Source organism: Mustela nigripes, chromosome 18 (assembly GCF_022355385.1).
Source record: "Mustela nigripes isolate SB6536 chromosome 18, MUSNIG.SB6536, whole genome shotgun sequence".
Taxonomy (NCBI): domain Eukaryota; kingdom Metazoa; phylum Chordata; class Mammalia; order Carnivora; family Mustelidae; genus Mustela; species Mustela nigripes.
The window spans coordinates 3653341-3675231 of NC_081574.1; the positions used below are offsets into that span (position 1 = coordinate 3653341).

The 21891-nt window shown below is 41.4% G+C and overlaps 1 protein-coding gene across 1 annotated transcript in view; it reads right to left on the bottom strand.

The window, feature by feature from the left end:
• CSMD1 (CUB and Sushi multiple domains 1) overlaps positions 1 to 21891 on the bottom strand; it is a 1942714-nt gene that overhangs the window by 1248720 nt on the left and 672103 nt on the right. The gene's annotated exons all lie outside the window — the stretch shown is intronic.

Sequence of the window (21891 nt, forward strand, 5' to 3'; positions counted from 1 at the left end):
GTCAGTCTCTTAGCTGAGAACTTCTAAACAGCCAAATTAAAATAAATATCGAATAGAATGAAAGCTCAGTCAATCAAGAATGTTTTAGACCTTCATATGTTGAATGTCTCAGGACTGGGGATCCTGTGTCTCCAAACATCAGTATTAGTGCTCGCCTTGAAAATTAAACTTGTCATCTTTATGTAAAATAAAGCCCGCCCTGCCTGCCCCATTGTATATTAATCGTCCTATCTCTTTCTTTGCTGGACATTTCTTGGATGCCTGTGGTCTCATTCACGTACCTGGCGGTATGCCGGTATCGACGGCACGCCACTGATAGCACACTTAAAATGGCCCCGTCTTCCCCAAATCCTTTCGGGTGATGGGCTCAGCCTAAGTGAGCCCCTGACTGCCTGTGGTGGTGCTGCTGGAAGGCTGCCCAGTCAGCCCTTCCTTCTTCTGCTCTCGATACGCCAGTCAATCCCTAAAATCTCCATATTAAAAATAATCATCAAATCATTTTTCACTCACCATTGGCAAAATCTGCAGTGATTCCCCCCCAATCCTTGCAAAATAGACTTCAACCTCGGCAGCCGTGATCCATCTGTCGATTCCACCCTGCACGTCCCTCAGAGCTACTCCTTTCCCACGTTGTAGCCTTGGTCCCAGCTGCCATTATTCCTACCCACACCACAACGGCCATAAGGGCTGTCATAGCACTGTCTCACCTGGGTCCTGTTGTGGTCAACAAAAATCATTCATCACCGCAAGCTCAGTGTCCTCGTGACTCCTCCACGAGCTCTCACTTCTAGTGCCGGCCTTCAGTGCGTACTGTTTTCCTCACAAGCCCTGTCCCTCCCATATACGTGTCATGCTTAACAGCTCAGCTCATCCATCAATCTAATATCTAAGACATACAATCAGCACACAGTGTGCCAGAAATTTCACCCTACAGCATACCGATATCTTGGCATGGGAATCATGCATGTCTACCTTGGGGTACAAAAGCAGTCAGTGACATCTGTGGGAGTTTGGATGGAGCCCAGCTTCCTTGGGACAAGGATCAGATCATTTGATTCCTGCAACCTTTCCCCATCACACTTCCTGTTTCGTACCAAGTAGAGAGGCTGTACTGATCCCACATGCATTAGGACACATATCAGGAAGAACCACTGCTCTGCTGAGTCAGCTGTTTTTAAAACAACATCTCTCCTCATTTGAGTTTGAAGCCTATGTATGCAACTGGTTTGTGCAAAAGTAAATTTATTTATATAATTTCAAGTCCTGTGAACTGCATGAGATACGACAGAAAATGGATTGGGGGTAGCTTAACAGCTGGTTGATTTCTCTAGCTACACCACACTCTGGGAAACCATTGTAAGATGATTTAGCTACTTTGAAGTTGAAGAGAAGGACTCATTGAGGAAAAGCAGGAGTTGATCAAAAAAGAGAGAATATTTTAGGAAGAGTGCCTGTCAAGATGTCAGGCCCCTGGGTGGGGAAGAGCAGGGATGCGTCGGAAGGATCTGTACAAGGTCATTAGTTCTGGAGCCTAGATGATGAGGCTGGTCATGCAGCACAATGACCCCCAAGAAATGGCCCCAGCTTCCAGACCACATCCCATATTGTGACCTCTATGCTGAGAACAGTGACAGAACAGAAAGAATCTGGCAAAACCAAATTGATGAATGTGATTTATACAAAAAATATGATTTTTAGAGCATTGTCCATTCTCGTGAGATAGGAGACAGGGTCATTTCAGGTAGTATGTGTATGGTGCACGGTGTGCATGTGTAGTTTGTAGTGTGTGTGTGGGGGGGTATGGTGTGTGTCTGGTGTATGGTTTGTGACATGGGTAGTTTGTGGGGTGTGCAGGTATGCATACCGCTATATGCATGTGGTGTAGAATGTCTGATGACAGTGAAGAAGGCTTGAAAAACATTCCATCCTCAGCAAAGGTCAATGTGAAAAATGGAGAAACATGGGGTCAGCTCATCTGAGACCTTCCTGTACTTAGCAGAGATGACCCTCTCTTTGAAATATCGTCCTATGTTCTCTGAAGGAATGTTCCTTGGAGCAATAAAGACAATTTGCTGGACAGGGTTTGGAAAGTTAAGAATGTCTCTTTCCAAAAAACAATCTATAGTAGGTTTCACAGAAACACCCGAAGCTTTTGTGGCCCTTGTGTGTTTGCATTTGTTAGGATAACTTATTCGGACATGGCCCCAAACAAAACAAGGTGGCATCTGAGATTGGTTGTTTGAATATGATGATGGCAGAATATTCACAAACTGCAGTTGAGAAATGAGTAAACAGTTAGGTTCCCTTCACTGGTAAGGCAATGATATTACATAGCAAATGTATATTGTAATTACACTCTGCTATAAAAAGCAACATGGCAAAAGCAATCAGAAAATGGCAAAGGTTATTACTTCCCTGTCATGCACGGTCGTATGAAACCATATGTCCCGAAACTCTCTCACATACTGTTGAAGGAAATCCTAGAGCTAAAATAAAACATGCTTAACAGCCGATGATGACACATTGGTTGCTGTTTGTCACGCCTGTATTATCTTTTGTCAGCATCATTTTAGTAATGACTAGTCCTATCTTACTTATTCTCACCTATGCTGGGGAGGCCTTCATAGGCACAGGTGGATTGAAAGTCTTTCTGAGTATCTACAGGAGTATGAAGAGTTAAGTTCAATGTTTAGGGTCAGTTTAACATTCTGGTTAAGTGCAAGGCTCATAAGTTTAATTAATTCACCAGAATACTAATTATTCAGCTCCTTGAGAAACAATAATGGCAATGTGTAGCAAATTATTTTATCAAGTGAGATGTGAAATCTCTTAGAAAAAGCTTAATGTTATTTTTGTGGTTTTTGTTTGTTTAGAAAAGGCTCACAAATTGCTTAGAAATATAAACAGGAAGTAAATCCAGGACTCGTATGATGATATTGAAATAGGGACCCTTATAAATAATAGTGGAAACAATAATTTTAACATTGTGTATAATATCTAAATGCAAATTTACAGATAAAAATGAAAAATACTGACTATATATTTAGCAAATTCTTAAGCTAATTAGCAAATTCTTAAGCTACAATATAAACCACATGGTCACACACACGAAGTATAAATTACGTGCTCACACCAACAAGTCAAGCTGTCAGTTGGTATGAGATTCCCTGGTGCTGTATGCCTGTTGGCACAGGGATCCTGGCACCTACCTCTACTGGAATAAGACTATTTTTGAGTATAACATCTGTCTAGTTTTTTGAGTCATTTCTCTGGGATTACCACATATATGATATATACAATACAATTCATCACAGCCTATTGAAATCAGGGTTTTACCACTTTAAGTACACTGTAGAAACCTTATTTCCATATTTTAAATATAATTGTCTTTAGTATTTCTTCTGCATACAGAGCATTACTTCAGATGATCTAAAATGTGCTTCAACAATAAAATGTGATTTAAAAACTTATAAAAAGTATGATAGGCTCTTATATTTATCCCTGTGTTTATCTATGCTGATGTTCTTTTTTCTTGCTAAAATTTCAAACCTTTTCCTGTTATAATTTTCCATTTAGAGAACTTGCTTCAGTCATCTCTAAAAGTAGATTTGCTTACAATGAATCCTCTTTCTTACCTCTGCCTGAGAATTTACTGACCTCCCATTCATTCCTGAACATGCTTTGGTCTGGTAGGGACTCCTACTGCTAGTGCTTTCTCGCCCCCGGCCGCCCCCTACCACTACACAGGACAAACGTGGTACCATTTCCTCTTGGGCTCCAAGTGTTCAAAGGAGAAATCTGCTGTCAGAAGTTGGTTTCCCATTGGGGAATACATCATTTCTCTGTGGCTGCTTTGAAGACTGTTTCTTTCTCTTTCATTTTCATATGGCTAATTATGTGGTATGTTTTGGTGTGATCTTTTTGTTGGTGGTAGTTCATCCTTTTGGGGATTCATTCAATTTCTGGAATCTGCAGGCTTGTGCTTTTTGTCAAATTTGAGAATTTTGTAGTGATTTCTTTGAACACTTCCTCAATCTCTTTGTGTTCCTCTTTCTGTGTCTTTCTCTGTCTCTGTCTGTCACTACTCTGATGACTCAGGTCCCTGAGACTCTGTTAAACTTTAACAGAACCCTGAGATCTGGAAAAACAAGGGGTAAGTTAAAACCTTCTTTAACCCCTTTTGTGTCTGGAAACAGACTATAGCAAAGAACCATCCTTACCCACATGATCTAGATAAGAGCCACCATGTATTTTGGTTTGCCTGGGACAAGGCCAGACATAAATGCTTCAAATTCTCATCCTTTGTCTCAGAAATGGTTAGCTGAACTGCTTATTCCCACTAATGAATCAAAACAAAATGCATGTTAATCAACACTGGCCTGTCTTTCCACCAGATCCACGTAGCTTGGCCTCCTCGGTCAAGCCAGGAGGCAAAGTACCTGCAAAAGCAGGCTGACCTCAGGGTAAGGCCTTCTCTGACCCACCACCCATCATGGCCTCTCCTGCATACCTCACTCACTGGCCCTGACTCACCTCAGCTCATTCTGCCTGCCTGGTTTGGGTAGAGACTTAGCCTCTCCTGGACCCCAGAGTCACTGCTTTTATTGGAAAAGTGGATTGAGTGAACACCTGATTCCATGGAATAGGGGATGGAAGTTCACTTCCCCTAGGTGCCCCTGAAATGGCTGGGGGTGGGAAGATTTTCAACGGGTGTTTGGCTGGAGTACAGCAAAAAAGCGAAAGGTTTTTAATTTTCTTTAGAAAAAAAGTATAAGATAAAGAGTATTTAAAGCCTAGGAAATATAAATGTGTCATGTATTCATTTAATATCTTTCTAGCTTTTTCAAACCCTCTTATTCTCTTTCTTTCTTGAATTTTGCCCTAGTAATGTCCCACCTAGAGAACAATGACAAACTTAGTACAAACTATGTTGTGCTCGTTTTTCTTGGCCTATAGCTTAGGGACTATCACATACAGAACACATTTCTTAGTATTCTGCACTGGACAAGCAAGCACTTAAGAAACTGAGTTTCGAAATGGAAAATGGCCAGGTCAAATATGAAAGCAGAGCTCTGATCCAGAGCCTGCAAAAACCTGTCCAGGTAACCAGCCTGCAAAAACCTGTCCAGGTTTATCTGCACTAACCAGCCAAGAGAGCCAGCCTGCTGGAAATCAGACTTGTAGGAAGTCAGACTACTACTCTCACAACAATCTGGTAAGCCAAATAATAACTTCTGTAACAAGTGTCCCAAACTGGCAGGGACCTGAATAATGATTGACAGCTTTCTTAATTTTGTCCTTGCTTCCAACTTAAAACCAACCAGAGAAAGCCAAATACGCACCCCACACCAAGTATACATAGGAAATTCTCATTGTAGCTGCCCTACCTACAGCTTCCTCAGGCCAACAGCCCTCAATCAGGGCATCTCTGAATTTGCCCCTGTTTCATCATAAAGTTTCCCCCACACCTCTGCGGTCTTTGAGTCTGTGCCAAACACAAGTGATGGTGGCCAACTTCCTTTCAATAGCAAGCTCTGAATAAAGAGCCTGTGCTTTTCTCATCTGCTTGGTCTTCATTTATTTCTACATACTGACCGTGTTCTTTTTCATTGCTCTTTTGTGGTTCTATGTTTATAAGTCTCTTTAAATTTATACCTGTACATCATTTCTGCACTCTATCAGTGATCTATGAAACAACTAGAGAGCAAGAAGACAACTATTACACTTGAGAAATTTCCCCAAACCATAATTGTATAAACCTCACACTTTAGTATTGCGTACAAAGTTGAGTTTGAGTACAAGACTCAAAATTAGCCAGTATCTACTAATAATGCCTTCTAAATTACATTCAAAATCTTTAAAAGATTAATTAGTGGCTTGCTGTTTGAAGACATCATGCTAAGACTTTGGGGGTCACAAAGATTTTTTTAACTGATACTCTTTTCATAGACTCATGAATACTGAGGAAAAAAGACTTTTTTTCCCATTTCTTTCATCCCTTCCTTTCTTTTTATAAATATATATATAAGGCATTATCTATTTTCCAGGGTGTGTTTTACATATTAAGGGAAAATAAAACAAAATGCAGGCAAACAAATTAACAAAAACATTAACTCTTTAAACTTTAGAGATTGAAAGGAAAAAATATATATGGTCACAGAACATGTAAAATACATTCTACTGAGGGAATGTATGCAATGACCTGGGAGCATGGGAGGGTCTGGGTGCAGATCAGGAGGCTCCCCAAGACACAATGTCCCAGTTAGTGGCAGAAAGGAGGGGGGGCATTCCAGGAAAAGCGTGACAAAAGTGGCAGAATTATGCCTATGTGAAAGGACACAGTATATCAGATTCCAGATTCCAAAGTGTCTTATTATGCTAAAGTAAGAAGTTTGCAAGATCCTATAAATGGGGTAAGGAGCTTCTGAAGTCAATTGGAATGGAAGGACAAGGTAATCATGACTGGTGAGACCTGCAGTGATTATCTATCAGACATAAGATCGAGCCCTTCATCCACCCATTCATTCATCCATCCGTCCATTCATTCAAGCGTTCCTGCATCCGTGTACTGTGCCTCCCTGCTGTTCACACTTATTGGGTGTCCGCTACAGTCCAGACACTGTAGTAGGTCACAGAGAAGCCATGGTAATGAACAGTCTTCTGTCTAGTGGGCGATTCCTCCATTATCAATCACACTGTCATCTGGTAAAGTATTAAATTAGAATTCTGATCACTGTTACTAGAGCTAAAACATTTAAAGGTGGACGTGGAAGAGGAAATGCCATGCTAATAGGGACTGTCCCCATAATAGGAATCTCACATGGTAGTCATCACAAATAAACTGTTTCATGCTCAATAACTCAATAACTAATCATTGTGGTATTTGGGAAAACTAGAAAAATTGTGTGCAGGTGTTTGAGGGATGAATGATATACATTCATTTTACCGGATAGTCATCAACTTGAGACTTCTTTCTTCTACATTAAATTAAGTTGCTTTGTTAAGACAGAATGCAAATCTCAACAATTGTATCTTCCCCAAGTTCTTGATACTTTTCATAGTTCTCAATGATACCAAATCAGCATGATGTGTTTGGGAAAAAAAAAAAATAGAACTCTCTGAGGCCCTTGAATAAATCCACAAAATTTAGGTGAAAAGAGGCATGACAAAGATAGAATATGACACAGACATGAACGTATCCGTAAGAAAGCGCTGCGTCATGGCAGAGACTGTCTATTCACAGCCTTGCACGAGGAATAAAACAGGATCCAACCTTACCTTTGCTTATCTCGACCACAAGATTATTTTGAAAGAAAGGCATTTCTGTAAAAGATTTAGAGAATATTAAAATTTCTGTCATTTCTAGCTACTAAAAAGTCAGCTTCACAGAAAATGTTCTGATGATTTCCAGGAGTTGGGAGAGTTACTAATTGTCTAGTTGTAAGCACCATATTTTTAAATGTTTATTATTTTTATAAATATTTTACATGTGTACATAGTGAAGAAATATCTATAGTATCTGTATATATATAGAGAATACAGAGATATATACTCTCATATCTATCTATCTATATGTAGATATATAAATAAAGATACATTCTAAGATGTTTAGATTATAGGGAGTGTATCGATACATTCACATATCTGTATATATGTAGGGAATATATAGATACACTCTAAGATCCTAATTTATAGCTGTAGATGAAGTTGGCACATTGTGAGCAAAATGTAATGGGTCACTGATGCTACTGGTGATGTCTGGTCGTTACATGCTGCACCTTATGAAGTGTGGGGAGAGACCTTCCTCTGCAAGAAAATAAAAGCCAAAACAAAATCAATACAAGAAAGGCTGCATGCAGCATAAAAGCATGATGCACACCTAATTAATTCTAAAACTTCAATAAACACAAGTTTTTCCTGGATGAGTTCAGAGAAAAACCACTGATTTATATCCACATAGCCACTTTTTACACACAAGCACACACCTCACACCTACTTTTTTTTAGTGGTTTACGCTTTAGAGTTCAATTACATTTATTATTTTTAAATATTTTTTTATTCATTTGAGAGAGAGAGAGAGCGAGCAAGGGGAAGGGCAGATGAGAGGGAGAAACGGACTCCCCCCTAGCAAGGAGCCTGACACGGGGCTCAAGCCAGGATTATGACCTGAACGAAAGGCAGACAGTTAACTGACTGAGCCACCCAGGTGCCCCAATACTGATTACATTTAACTGAACATATTTAGAGCTTTTTCTATGAATCAGATTTTATTTAAAGTATTAGGACAAAAGCTGATGAAACTCAGGAGCTCACAGCTATGCCCCAAGGCAACAGATAGGATAAAATAGCTGGCAAGAGGTGGTGAACACAGTGATAAAAATTTGCATGGATCATTATGGCCACACAGAGAGGAGACGCCCATAACCTGAGCTGGAGAGGAGGCGTGCCAGGAATGAGTGGTGGGCGATGGAAATCAGTGAATAAGAATGCATTCATGTAAATTTCTGGTGCAGAAACTACACAAGAATCAGATTTTATTTAAAGTATTATTTAAAGTATTATTATCTCAAGATAGCAATGGAGCTAATGGAGAAAAGCAACATCCACACAGTCCCTTAGACAGTGAGAAAACTGGAACTGACTATTAATTTCTAACCTATTGGTTGGACAGTTGTTTTTTTTTTTTTTCCCTCACCTAGGGGATAATAACAGGAGAAGGTTAACAACCTTGAAAAACTACTTTTCCAAATGTTCAACCACTTTCCTCTGGTGCCCTAAGGACAAAGAGAGAGCCAGTGACGATGTTTGAGGGATCTCAGAGAGGTAGGAGCTCAGTATGTCAGCACCAAACCCACCATCATGGAACACAACCTAGATTCCACGTCTGAGAAGAAAATCTGGTGTGACTGCAACCCATAGGACTCAGATACTATTTAAATCTACTCTTCAAAAATGTTAGCAAAGCAGGACCCCAAAGAGTTCTTCAAGGAAAAAACAAAACAAAACAACAGCAACAACAACAACGAAACCACAATAAGGCACAGGTTACACCACGAAATATCTATTCCAGGAGGAAGAGAAGACGTTTGGAATTACCTTGTGGACACTGGCTATGGACCAGCAGACACTTTTTTAAAATATCACCACACTTAATCCTCCCAGGCCCAGAGAGATGAGATAGAGCTCATTTTAGAGAAGAGAACTAGGAGTTCAGAAAATTCCAGAAACCCAGCTCAAGGTTATGTAACTGAAGAGGGAGAGGTGAAATTTCCAGTGGTTTTGTCTGTGCCAAAGTCAGTGTGTTCTATCTTGCAAGCTGTGTCTTTGTGGAAGAATAGAAAAACGAACAGACCCTTTCACTGAGAAATTTAGCTTTCCTTGGGTAGATGAACTCCATGTAGGAAAAAAAAAATGTAATAGGGTATATGTTCAAGTACTAAACAGTTTGATAGCTCGCAAAGGCTACGGTAATGAGCCTCCACAGGAGAGTTCTTGAGTGAACCTCTGAGTACTAATTGAACCTCTAGTGAAAAAGATGAGAACTTCCTCTCCTGTCCTCACTGCCCTGCCACCTGGGACAGGTCGCCCCCATCACATGCTCTGTGGCAGCGGTGAGGCTGGATTCGCCCAGCTCTTCTGAGACATCCTATTCAGAGATCAGGAGAGGCTCCCTTTTCCTCTTTATACCCCAAACTAATGAACATATCTCATTTATCAGTTAGTAAATGAAAGATTTGGAACTTCAGGAAAGCAACATTTCTTGCCGAAGGGACCCACAATGAATTGAAGTTTCTATTTAAGGCAAAACTAAGGAATAATTAGGTTTTTTCATACTAAGTTGTCAGCACTCTGTGGGCTTTCTCCCTGACCACTTAACAACTATAGAGTGAATTCAGACCCTTGCCTGTCTCTGCAGGGGAAGTAACAGCTTTGACCTCTAACGAGCTCATGGACACAATATGATCCTGCCTTATTCATGAAGAAAGAAGAGATGACGATGGCACTAAAGATATCCAGTTAAATATCGTGTTTCTTACCAGGGCCCTGAGCGGGGGATTCAGCACAGCTCCAACCCTGCAAGGAATCCCAACACGTATAAGCTCTAAAACTAAAGCACCTCTTGTCTTGTGGTTCCCTTGTTCATACTTCTCATGATTTAACTCATGTTGGAGTGAAGTCATGACATAACAGGAGAGAACATATCCCAACTCCCACAGTGACCGTTCACTAACGATCCAGAGCAACTGGCCAAAGAAACATGACCAATGGCAAATGCCCAACTTCCTCGTCTGTCCTACGAGATCTTGCAAGGTGCTCCTGGCGGGGCCAGTGCTCAAAGGCAAACTAAGAGAAAAAAAGGTTTTGTGTTGGGATGTAGAAGGAGACAATCTTAAAACACATACTAATCATCAGTTCCCTGCATACCTAAGAAGTAGGGGATATTCATGCCTTGGGCACCCTCTCAAGAAACTAGAACTGATTTTCACTCCCAGGGCCACTATCAGTTTCACATGTGAATTTTATTAAAACATGCAATTTAGCTGTACTATTTGTGAATTCTATATTATGTCAAAATGCCTTAAAGAAGAATGTTATGTACACACATATGACGACAAGATTTTTTTTTCCACATTTATGCCTCTAACTCACATCTTCCAATGTGTTAACCCCAGAAAATATTCAGTGCAGAATATATTCACAAGAATGAAAAATGAATGAAACAGTGAGCCAATAAATTAGAAAGTTGGGTTTCCAGAAATCAGCTAACAAACATACTTTATTCACCCAGAACTCTGCCAGACACTAAGAAAGGATAAAAGATGATTTTGGTCCCCAAATATAAAACCACTTTATTGAATAGTTAAAGTTAACAGCAACATGATGATTTTCATAAAATGGCCATTGAACCCATGTCTGTATGTATAATTGGATTGAGCTGTACCAAAAAAAAAAAAAATTAAAACAAAGACTATAATATTAAAGATGCACTAGAATATACAAAATAAAATATGACCTCTTAACTCATAAATAATACAGAACAGGAAATTGCATGATTGCCTCTTTTGTTCTTATTTTCTCTTCTATGAAAATCCAAGTGTTGCTGAAATTTGGAAAATTCAATCTGAGAAATGTATTTATTTTAGAGTAGAATAAAGTGTTATTTAAAAGACAAACAGTTACGGGGTGCCTGCGTGGCTTGCACGACACTGCGAGGTTGCAGTTAGTTAAGTGTCAGCCTTCAGCTCCGGTCCTGATCTCAGGGTCCTGGAATCAGAGCCCTGCACCAGCACCGGGCCCAGGTCAGGCTCCCTGCCCCACGGGAAGTCTGCTTCTCCTTCTCCCTCTGCTCCTCCCACTAGTGCACTCCCTCTCTCTCTCTCTCTCTCTCTCTCTCTCAAATAAATAAATAAGTAAAATAAAAGGCAAACACTTGCTATGGTCAACCTTTCGAACGACTACTCAAAACCCTTAAGCAATCTAGATATTCCCTCTAAATTAAACGGGTTTTTTAGCCTCCAAGAGAGCAGGATCACAGATTCTGAAATTTTAACTTTTTTGAATGCTCTTCCATGTGCACTGTATTTTTCCCTACGAATGTGCTTTTGTTGTGATCTGTAGATATCTCAAGGATTATTTAAAGTAAATAAATTGCATAAGTGTTTTCTTACGTAAAGACCCTATATTCTGGGGTTATACAGATCTGCGTTAATTCTCAACTTTACCAGCCATTTCCTCGTTTATACAGAGATTACCTGCAGGATAGGTTTTTGGTTGAGTCATAAGTGATAGATGCAGTGGGTCTCCGATAATGGTCACGGAGCCCTACAGTTTCCCAGAGATACAGCAGAGAGGATGCTCCAGCAGAATGACCCTGCAAAGGAGACCCCCTTTTATGTGTTCAAAAATAAGGGGATTTTAGGGAGGAGGATTATTATTTTTTTAAGTAGGTGTCCCATATACATAAGGCATTTTTCAAACCACAAGCTAAATGTATAGAATACTTTCCAAAATGTCAACGCTCCGTGACGACCCACTACTGGCTGCTGCTGCTCTTGCCACACTCTGCCCCCCGAATCTCAGGGAGGGGGGGAATCTTCCTCCTCAGGAAGAGGAAAACAAAATCCAGATGTGAAGTCCTGGTTACAGAATGAAAGTATCATGTGCACCAAACGATTTTTTAAATTGCAATCAGCACACGTTTTCTTAGATCAGTTCAAGAGAAAAGCATCAACGTTGAGGTCGGCAACGCTGAGGCTTGTGGAGCTGACACACGTGTGTGGCAGGAAGCTGCGTGTGAGTAGCTCGAGGGTGTGCAAGCCATCGGCATTGGTCCACCAGAAGCGATCACTTGCATGGGATTTCCGACATGCCGAACACACCATAGCAGCCTAATGCTGAGGACTAATCCCTAAGTCCTTTGGTGTTATTTAACCTAGTAGTTCATAAGGCACTCCCAGCACATGAGATTTTATTTTCATACCAAACTACTATCAGGGACAGAACAGTATTTTTCTACTCTACATAGTTTAAAAGTGAAGCTGAAGGGGTTTGTATGACCCATGTGGCTTGGCCCGTTGGGTGCGGTTGGGACCCCCACCTTTCCTTTCCAACCCGCTGTTTGTCCCGTTCAGTCATGCACGGAAACTCCGAAGATGAGCTGCCCTATACCAGAAGAGCATTCCTATCAGCTGCCTAAATCCTATATGCAAAACCTCCACACTCACCGAGCTAAGTGACTTTCCTTAGCTGTTTTGGCGTCTACACTTTCCAGAGACAGAATTAAAGCATCCAGGTTAAGTAAAAGTCACTTAAAAGGAGACAGACAGAAAAACAGAAAGAGACAGAGACATGGAGGGGATGGGGAAGAGTTAGAGAAACAGCAGGGACCATTTTAGGTACCAAAGAGCTGCAAATCTGGACCAGTGATTCTTGAGGGAGGCTGAGAAGCAGTGCAGTAGTGGGCAGGTGAGAGATGCGAGCCCAGCTGTGACACATCTGCATCGTTTAGGAAGCTTTCACACTTTCCATTTTCCCCTTTTTTTTCCTGCCTGCTTCCTTCAGAAGTGCACTTTTATACAGCAAAGTAGCTGATATATTTTGGGCATTCACCAAGTATTTGTTTAATGCATTTTTCACCAAATCAGAGCATTCTGGGGAAGATGACAGGACATTCCATCCTTCAAGTGTGTTGCGGAGGAAACGGGGGTTGGTGCCGGCACAGCACACAGGTCAGGATTCAGTATTTTTGGCATGTAAGCAGTTACTGATTAAATATGTGGATACAAAACTGGAAGTCAGAATTAACTCCTTCATCAACATATAAAATGGTAGGTTAGTTTTTCTCCTATGGATTTACTACTTAGTTGTCACTACCTGTAAAGGAATACCAATTCCAAACTTTTATCCAACTGCACGCTAGTGACATTATGTAACATCTATACCTATCAGTAACTAAATAACATGAATATCCGAATAACTAACACTCCAACTTGTGGGAGTGTAATAATAATAATTACTTATGCAATTAGTTATGTAATAATGATATTTAGTTATGTTATTATGCTTCCACAAGTTTGAATGTCAATGATAATTATTATAACTATTGGAATAACTTTTTTTCAGTTTAGAAGGAAATGATATTTGACAATTGTTTATGATTTTTCCATAAATAAATAAAAATTCCACCCTCTTATTTCCACAAACAAAAGTCAAGATCTTTGCTGTTAGATTTCCAGTTTCTCTCTCACACATCTGTCTTCCCATCTGTACCTCTATCCTGGGTGTGTGTGTGTGTGTGTATGTGTACATAATAGGTACAAAATTGCATTGAGGGAAATAGGTCATTTGCAAGTCATGGAATAAATCTTGCAATTGGGATCTGAAGTCTAGAGAAAATGCAGATAAGTACTCATTAATTAACAAAGTCATTTAAAGAGCTTTTAGGTTAAAGGATAAGAGTAAAAACAACTTGATTGAGATGCTTATCCTTCTTGAATTAGTAAGTAATTAAAAATGAAACACCTTTTAAACCCCAGACTTTTTCCAACTCTGTTTTTGATGTCACTGATTTCCAATTCAAGGTTTAATATTATTTTTCTGAAATCTCAAACAGTGCACTTCACAGTATTGGTTGTGATTCTGTCAATAGTTAACACATATTGATACAATCCTTACAATCAAATTAATCGTAAACCATTTGAAAAGCTAATTTCTACCCATTAGTCATAGTGCAACTGACAGAGAAGATGTTGTCAGAGTTCTGTTCTAAAGGAAGGTAAATTCTGAAACTTTTCGCAACGACAAGACTGCAAAGTCAGAGGCAGGTTTTTAATTTTGTTCTCTGTGAATAAAACAAAGCCAGACTGCAAGCATGATAGCAATTCCTCTGTTACCCATTCAGTGAACATCTGGAGGGCTTAAATTTATCAGAGCACCTTGATATGCAAAGTGATCACTGCTTAACTGAATAAATCTCTTCTAGTTTGATCAGTGGTCCTCATATATGGATGCACATTATAATAAAATGAGGAACATAATAATAGCTACAGAAGCACAGGTCACACTCCAGATCAATGAATTCAGAATCTGTCTGGACACTGACATTTTTTGCAAAGTACCCTATGTGATTCCAATTAAAACTTGGCTGAATACTTACTTAAACCATGGCAATAATAATTCTGTTTTACTTTTCTTCAGTTGCAATCAATAAAATTCCCACCTTGCTTTTAAACACTAGTTTCTTCTGGTGCCTCTAGAAATGCCTCCAGAAAGTCTTAATATATTCTGATGCTCACTTTTTCTTTTTAATAAACCTGTTCATGGAAATATGTTGCCTCTGTCTTCCGTCATCTGTACATGAGCCTCCGCTAACATCATCTTTTTTTTTTTTCAAAAATGGAAATAACCGATATTTCTAGTTATGGCTTTGCTAGCATAGCAGGGACCCGACGTACCCTCTAACCTAAAACAAATAAAGACATTTAAAAAAATAAACGGGGGTGCCTGGATGGCTCAGTGGGTTAAAGCCTCTGCTTTCAGCTCAGGTCAAGATCTCAGGGTCCTGGGATCGAGCCCTGCATCTGGCTCTCTGCTCGGCAGGGAGCCTGCTTCCTCCTCTCTGTGCCTGTCTTTCTGCCTACTTGTGATCTTTGTCTGTCAAATAAATAAATAAAATCTTAAAAAAAAAAAACTAAAAAAAGAAAAGAAAAGTATAGGAAACAATCCTTTTTAGATGCTGAATAACTGGGAATTCAGGGTACTGATTCATGAGGGAAGAAGAACAAGTGAGTCTATCATTGCCCTACGCATTGCACAGCAAGAGCTTAAAGAGAGCAGCGGGGGTGGGGGGGCACCCACACAGGGTCTGGCAGTTTCCCTGATTTGGGGAGACAGGGTTAACATGGGGTGGAGCAAGGTGAGGGGCTAGAACTACAGGGCAAAGTACAGAGAGGAGAGACCCACATTGAGGGAGGCACAGAGGATTTCCTAGAGTTTCCGCTGGAGAACCACCCACATAATGATGGGACAAAACAGCCCCAGGCAAGACAGACCCTGAGCTGAAGCTGGAGAAAGAGCAACAGAGAAGGAGCAGAAGAGTTCACACTGAGCCAGGGGATGTGTTCTTAAAGCCAGAGTGGGAAAATCCCATAATACAGGAGCACTGGGCAAAGTGCTCAGGTTATTGGCTCAATAACAAGGAAAAAATTAGGTCTAAACTAGAGGCTTCTCTTGTCCCACTTAGGGTTTGAAAGCAATTTCAAAAGGATCCAACTGTTTGCAAGTAACTTAACTGTGTACCAGAACAAAGCGTGAAGCTTTAACTATTTAAAGAAATCCAAAAATACGCAGCACCTGAAAAGGTAAAATTCACAATGTCTGGCATCTAGGCAAAAATTACCAGGCATGCAAAGAAGAAAGAAAATATGACTCACAATGAGGAGAAAAATAAAACCAATAAATTAACCATTGTCCTCTGATAAAGTCACACTCTTTGTTTTCCTTCAATGAATCATACCAACAAATCTATTTTTCTACTTAATATGTCTTCCCCTTCTCATCTGCTTTCTCCCAATGTAAGACACTTCCCACTTCTGAAGGTCACGTTTAAACATTACCTCCATATACAGGTCCCTCTATAAATTATTTTCTCATGGGTGTTCACATTATGTCTTACGTACACCTCCATTAACACTCACCGTATTCCTTTATGTCACACCACATTCTTGCCTGTCTTTCCTCTGCGCCCGTCAAAGGCAAGAACAGTGTCATACACGGTTGTGTCCTAACACCTAGCACATTAACTGGAACACAGTGTCCAAAATGTTTGCCAAATGCATAAATAAATCAATAAAGGATGCTTCAAGTACCCTTGCTTATTATTCATACTCTCGGTGTTGATAGGTTCAGAGTTTACCAAGTCTCTTTTCTAATATTTCCTCCAGAAATGGCTGCACAACTTCTCCCCTCTCACCTCATTAATCAAAAGACATGGACTTAACTATTCGAAAATTATTTTTATCTGAAACCTGTTTCTAGCATTTTGGGACTATGTGGCATTGAAAACTTTACTTCCTCTTATGTCCCCATGTACACGATCTAGACAAATAATCCAAGGGCAAGGGATGTTTTAAAGGCGGAAGGAGAGGATGTGTGTGTCTGGTACATAAAAAGCACTGAATACACTCCCCCTGACACTCTTCCCTGGCATCGTGTTGAGGTGATGAACATGAAAGGTTTGCTCTAAATATCTTGTTAAAATAGTGATAGAAATCAGTGGCTTTGTTGATAAACATTTCCATAGCGCAATTCTATTCTTTCTCAAACATTCATTAAGACATAGTGAATAAATGATACTCGGTCCTTACAATTTTTTTGGACTTTCAAACTTATTGCCAAGGTTATTGGCATTTTCCACGTTATCAATATGTGGTCCGCACATTTTCCCACATCATAACTACAAAAATATACTGAAAGAGACATTCCTTATCATCCTCAGAAGGTGAAATTAATGTTATTAATTTAGTTCATTTTTTTTAAGATGCTTAGGTCACAGACAGTTTTCACCATACACTGAAATGAATACGTTAAGTAAAGTTGTAGTCTCAGGGTGCCTGGGAGGCTCAGTCAGTTAAGCATCCCACTCTTGATTTCAGCTCAGGTCACGATCTCAGGATTGTGAGATCGAGTCCCGCTTTAGGCTCTGTGCTCAGCACAGAGTCTGCTTCTCTCCCTCTACCTCTACCCCTCCCCAACCTCATGTGTGCGCTCTCTCTCTTACAAATGAATAAAATAAATCTTTAAAAAAAATGTAACATATTATACTGGTTATTTCCTCATCCATCTATTTTATATTATTTGCATTCTTAATAACGTAGCTGAAGTTTCTTCTTTTCTGACTGAATTTCTAGATAGTTCCCTATAAATAGTATATTCCTATATTATTTTATTTTAAGGCAAACTATATTTAAAACATTTTAAACACAAGTTTAAGGCCGAATGTTAGCTGCGTGTCATATATGTGAACCAGAGCCTGTTTGGCAACAAGCACCACAGGAAGGTTGAAGAGGAATGAGAATCACCCAGCCGCCAATAAGCTAACCAACCATCAGGAAGACGACTGCACGTGGCAGAATATCGTCAGTGTCCTAATAGTTGTAGAACGCGTTACTCTTTGGAATTAGATAAAGGAAAATATATGAAACTGGCTTCAAGGCAGGTTATATAAAAACACAGCATGTGAGTTAGGTTGGACATAGTTAAGGAATCTCAACTAATACTCACTGTCCACAGAATAGTACTTACTTTCAAAGAGTTGGAAACAAAGGCTGGAAGTATAGTAAGAATCTGGAAAGGGAAAGATATTGCCCAGTCTGAAAACATATATGTGCAGACTTAAGTGGCTAAGGAATGAGAAGCTAGAGAAGTCCAGGTGATTATTCTGAAGCTGTTTCTTTCTTTTTGCAATGAAAATGGGTTATGTTCACACTGACTATCTCTTCTACATCTAAAGATTTTCGGCCACTGGTAAGAGAATTTGGATGTCATTTCAAATCAATTCTGATTAAAAGATTCTGTAGCAAGGAGAAAATTATTGTATTACAGTCATAGTCTATATAATAATTAAGCCCCCTTAAAATTATGAAAAGTGAGTAATACAAATATAATATACATATAAATTCTTTCTGGGTAGCAAGACATTCAATGTCACAGCTGTAGTCTAGTTTCATTGAGAGGAAAGATCCCTACACAGAGGTCAGACCATTTTTTCCCCAGTGAGCATCCTGGCAGCCCCAGGGACTTCCCCAGACAAACATGGATGTGAGAATTCCACCAGGGGCGATGACCTGGTTGAGGCTACACATCCGGTTCCAGAGAGCCTATGTGGTTGGTCTAGAAACTGGAAGAGAGAAGAGAAAGGACAGTGAACAGAACCCAAGAGGAAACAGAATCTATGAGAAAGAAAAATATATATATATAAAGTAGAATAAAGTGAGGGAGAGGGAGAGAGAGTGGGATGCAGGTGTTTGGAATCAGCTCCCTCGGGTTCCTCTTCCCCACTGCCACACGGGCTCCTAGCTTCCCTCCCGGGGCTATGACAGGTGGAAAGCCAGAGCCCCCTGTGCTGAGGGACAGTTTGCTGGGCAGCTTTTACCAAGAAAGAGCACCACTGGAGTCTCGAAGGAAGGAAATGAGCCATGTCCTTGGAGAGAGCATGTCTCTGGCCCCAGGCACTGGGATTGGACAGCCGGGGGCACTACTTCTTGCTTCCAGACACAGGTGGCCCCCTGAACAGCCCAGGGCCACTGTGTAGTTCTACAGTCTTCCAAGAGGCTCAGTGTGCACTGGACAGCCTTTGCCTTCCCAACTAGACCTCCTCCGAAATCTTCTACTTAAACTGCTCAGTGCACCTGGGAATGCTGATCGACACACTGGCATGCGGCCCAAGGAGAAGGGACATCACAACAGCGGAATCTGTGGGATGTGTGAGGAGATAGATCTTCAGGTATTTCCCTGAACCGGGGATGTGTGGCCTCAGAGAACTTCCCCACTAGTCGTGCACCCCACCAATGAATTAGCTCCATCGCAGGGGTCCATGCTGGGGAGGGCTGTGAAGAGCAGCCATTACATCAACGGGCGGCCAGGGAGGCAGAGAGCAGAGCAGAGAGACCCTTCCTCCCAGCAGGGAAGCTAAGAGCCAGTGTTAATAAGTGTAAAACAGCTTATCAAGTCCCTCTTCCAAAGTCTCTTTGGAAACAGATGACATGGTCTTAAAAGAAGGGCGCTTCTCCACGTCCACTCCTCTCTCCCAAGAACTGGATCCTAGTGGCCACTGTTGGGGAGCAACTGCAAGGGACAGATAAAGAAAGAGCAAAGTGGGCCAGTTCCCTCTTCCAGCCTTAGGAACCGCACAGAGGAAAACAGAGCAGTGCTGCCCCTCAGACCCAACCCAGAGAACGTAAGGACGATGCTGGCTATCCTGTCCGTCCACAAGCTGAGGCAATGGAGGAGTCAAGGTTTGGGGGTTAATTTTGGTTTTTATCACCTGAAATGAAAGGCAAAGCATTGTTGGCTAAGAGTCTACTGCTCTATTTTGGAGAGAGCACGAGCTTGGAAAAGAAAGGCCTGTGGACATCTCAGACCCGCACATTACAGAAACTTGGCTCCTCAGAAACGTGTAGTCCTGGGTTCATTTTAGATCTAGAACCTCTTCCGTGGAAGGGGGGCAGTCCCGTCTGGACAACATTCCACTGCCTGACCCACGGACGGCCACCCCCTCATGCTTAAGGCCTCTGGCTCTGCACTCAGGGGCAGGGGTGAGTAATCAGAGGCTGAACCTGCGGTAAGCCCAGGGCACACGGCTCCAAGTGCCGCTGTGATCTGTCCCAGAAGCAAGTCTGTGGGGGCCAGGTAATGAACAGGGCTTTCCTCATGTGACAACAGGGGGTCCTCCAACCCTCCCCCAACACCCGTGCTCATCATTGCTCTGTGGATCCTCACCTGTTCACGTGGGATCAGTATCTTCGGCCACCGAACGAACACGTATGTCGTTACTTCTAACTGTGAGAAAGGAATTACTACAGGAGAGAGGAAGACATGAGAGCGTCTGAGTGAAACTGGCTCAAAGCACCAAAATGACAAAAACAATAACCATCTATCTGCAGGCTCCGAGAGAAGGCTGTAGGGTAGACCTCCAGGACGACAGACTCCGACACCAGGAAGACGCGCCTGGAATACTCTTAACTTCCACGCCTGGCATTTTAAAGATATTGAGGAAATTGAGAAGGACCTCAGAGAAGCAGAGACATCCTCCAAGCAGTGGACATAACTGAAAGTGCTATTCTGGTCTGATTTCAGGATACGATGGAACAGAGTTACACACAGGCTTTCATTAGCTAGAGCTACTTTTTCTGCTTCTGATCACCTGAACCCACCAGAGAGCGGTCCTTCACCTGACAGGACCAGCGCTGTAGCTGCCGGGGGGCTCTGCCTCCAGCACTCACCCTCATGTGGGGCCGGAAGGCCGTGTGAAAAACAGAGTGTTGGGTCCAACCTTAGAGATTCAAAATAGGAAGTTAGGGGTGAGCCCGGGAAACTCTGATTTCTAGCAAATTCTCTTGATGCAGATGCCACTGCTGTCATGCATGACTTTGGGAGGCACTGGGGTTGGAGTACAGAAAATTGCACGTAGTTTATGTGCATCTCAGGAGTTTGGACTTTGCAAGGAATAGGGGAAAAGCCCTTGAAAATACTGGTAATTTTTATTTGAGACGTGGGGCATGATCAGAGTTGTGTGTGAAGGTGTGAGGAGGTGCTCAGATTCCTCGGGACACAGAGAGATGAGAAACCCGTGAAGAATTTGCTGCAAGAGAAAAAGAACACACGTATGTCTGACACAGGGAAGCAGCAAGTGGAGAGAGAAAGGACCACCCACGATGAGAGACGGCATTTATGAGAAATGAGCCGTAACATAAGCAAAAGTGAAAGTTAACGTTTTCTGTCTCCCTGACCAACAAAAACAACGGGAAACCACAGAAAATTCATGATTAAAGGATGTGCTAACTTTGGCTCAAAGACAGAAGACGTGACTAGGTCTGGACCCAAGAAGATGGAGCATTTACTTTGGGTAATGTGAAAGGGGGGGGGGGGGGGCGACACCGGAAAGTCTAACAGAATTTAGGGAAAAGTTGAACATACAGGAGTGGAATTCAGAAAATAAATCACAAATCGAAGTTCGGCTTTGAGAGTCCTCGACCAAAAGGTCATAGTTGAAGCTTCGGAAAGGATTTCGTCTACAAAGGGCCGTATATAAGGAGAAGAAAGAGACTTAGGAGCCATAACCTTAAAGAGTGTCTACTTTTGAAGTGCAGGCAGAGAGAAAAGAGTCGATAAAGGAGACTGAGAGGGGAAGCGAGGGGAGCCAGAGAAGGGCAATGCCATGGACCCCACCAGAGGAGAAAATCCCAAAGAGACAGAACGCTGCACAGTCCTATGAGGAAAGAGTAGGGACTCCACAGCCACATCTGCTGTCACTGAAACCAGCCCTGACCGAACACAGAAATGCCCTACATTGTTACGTATGTAACCTAGACGTGATACATCCCTTGTCTTTAAAAACGACATCAAACTTCATCTTCTTTGGTCTTCAGTACCAATTCCCATTGTATAGTCATTTTTCTCCCTGTGTATTTCTCCTTCCTTTGAGAGAACAATTTGAAAAGAGAATAAAAATAAGCAGGAAGCTAAAAGAAAGTTAATGAAAAAAGAAAGAAAGAAACTCTGCTGACGTAGTCCATTGTGCAAATCACAGAGCCGTCACCCAATCAGTGAAAGTGTTTGCGACTTCCAGCTTGCTGTCCGTGGGTACCTATCCGCCAGCCCTCCCCGGCGCCG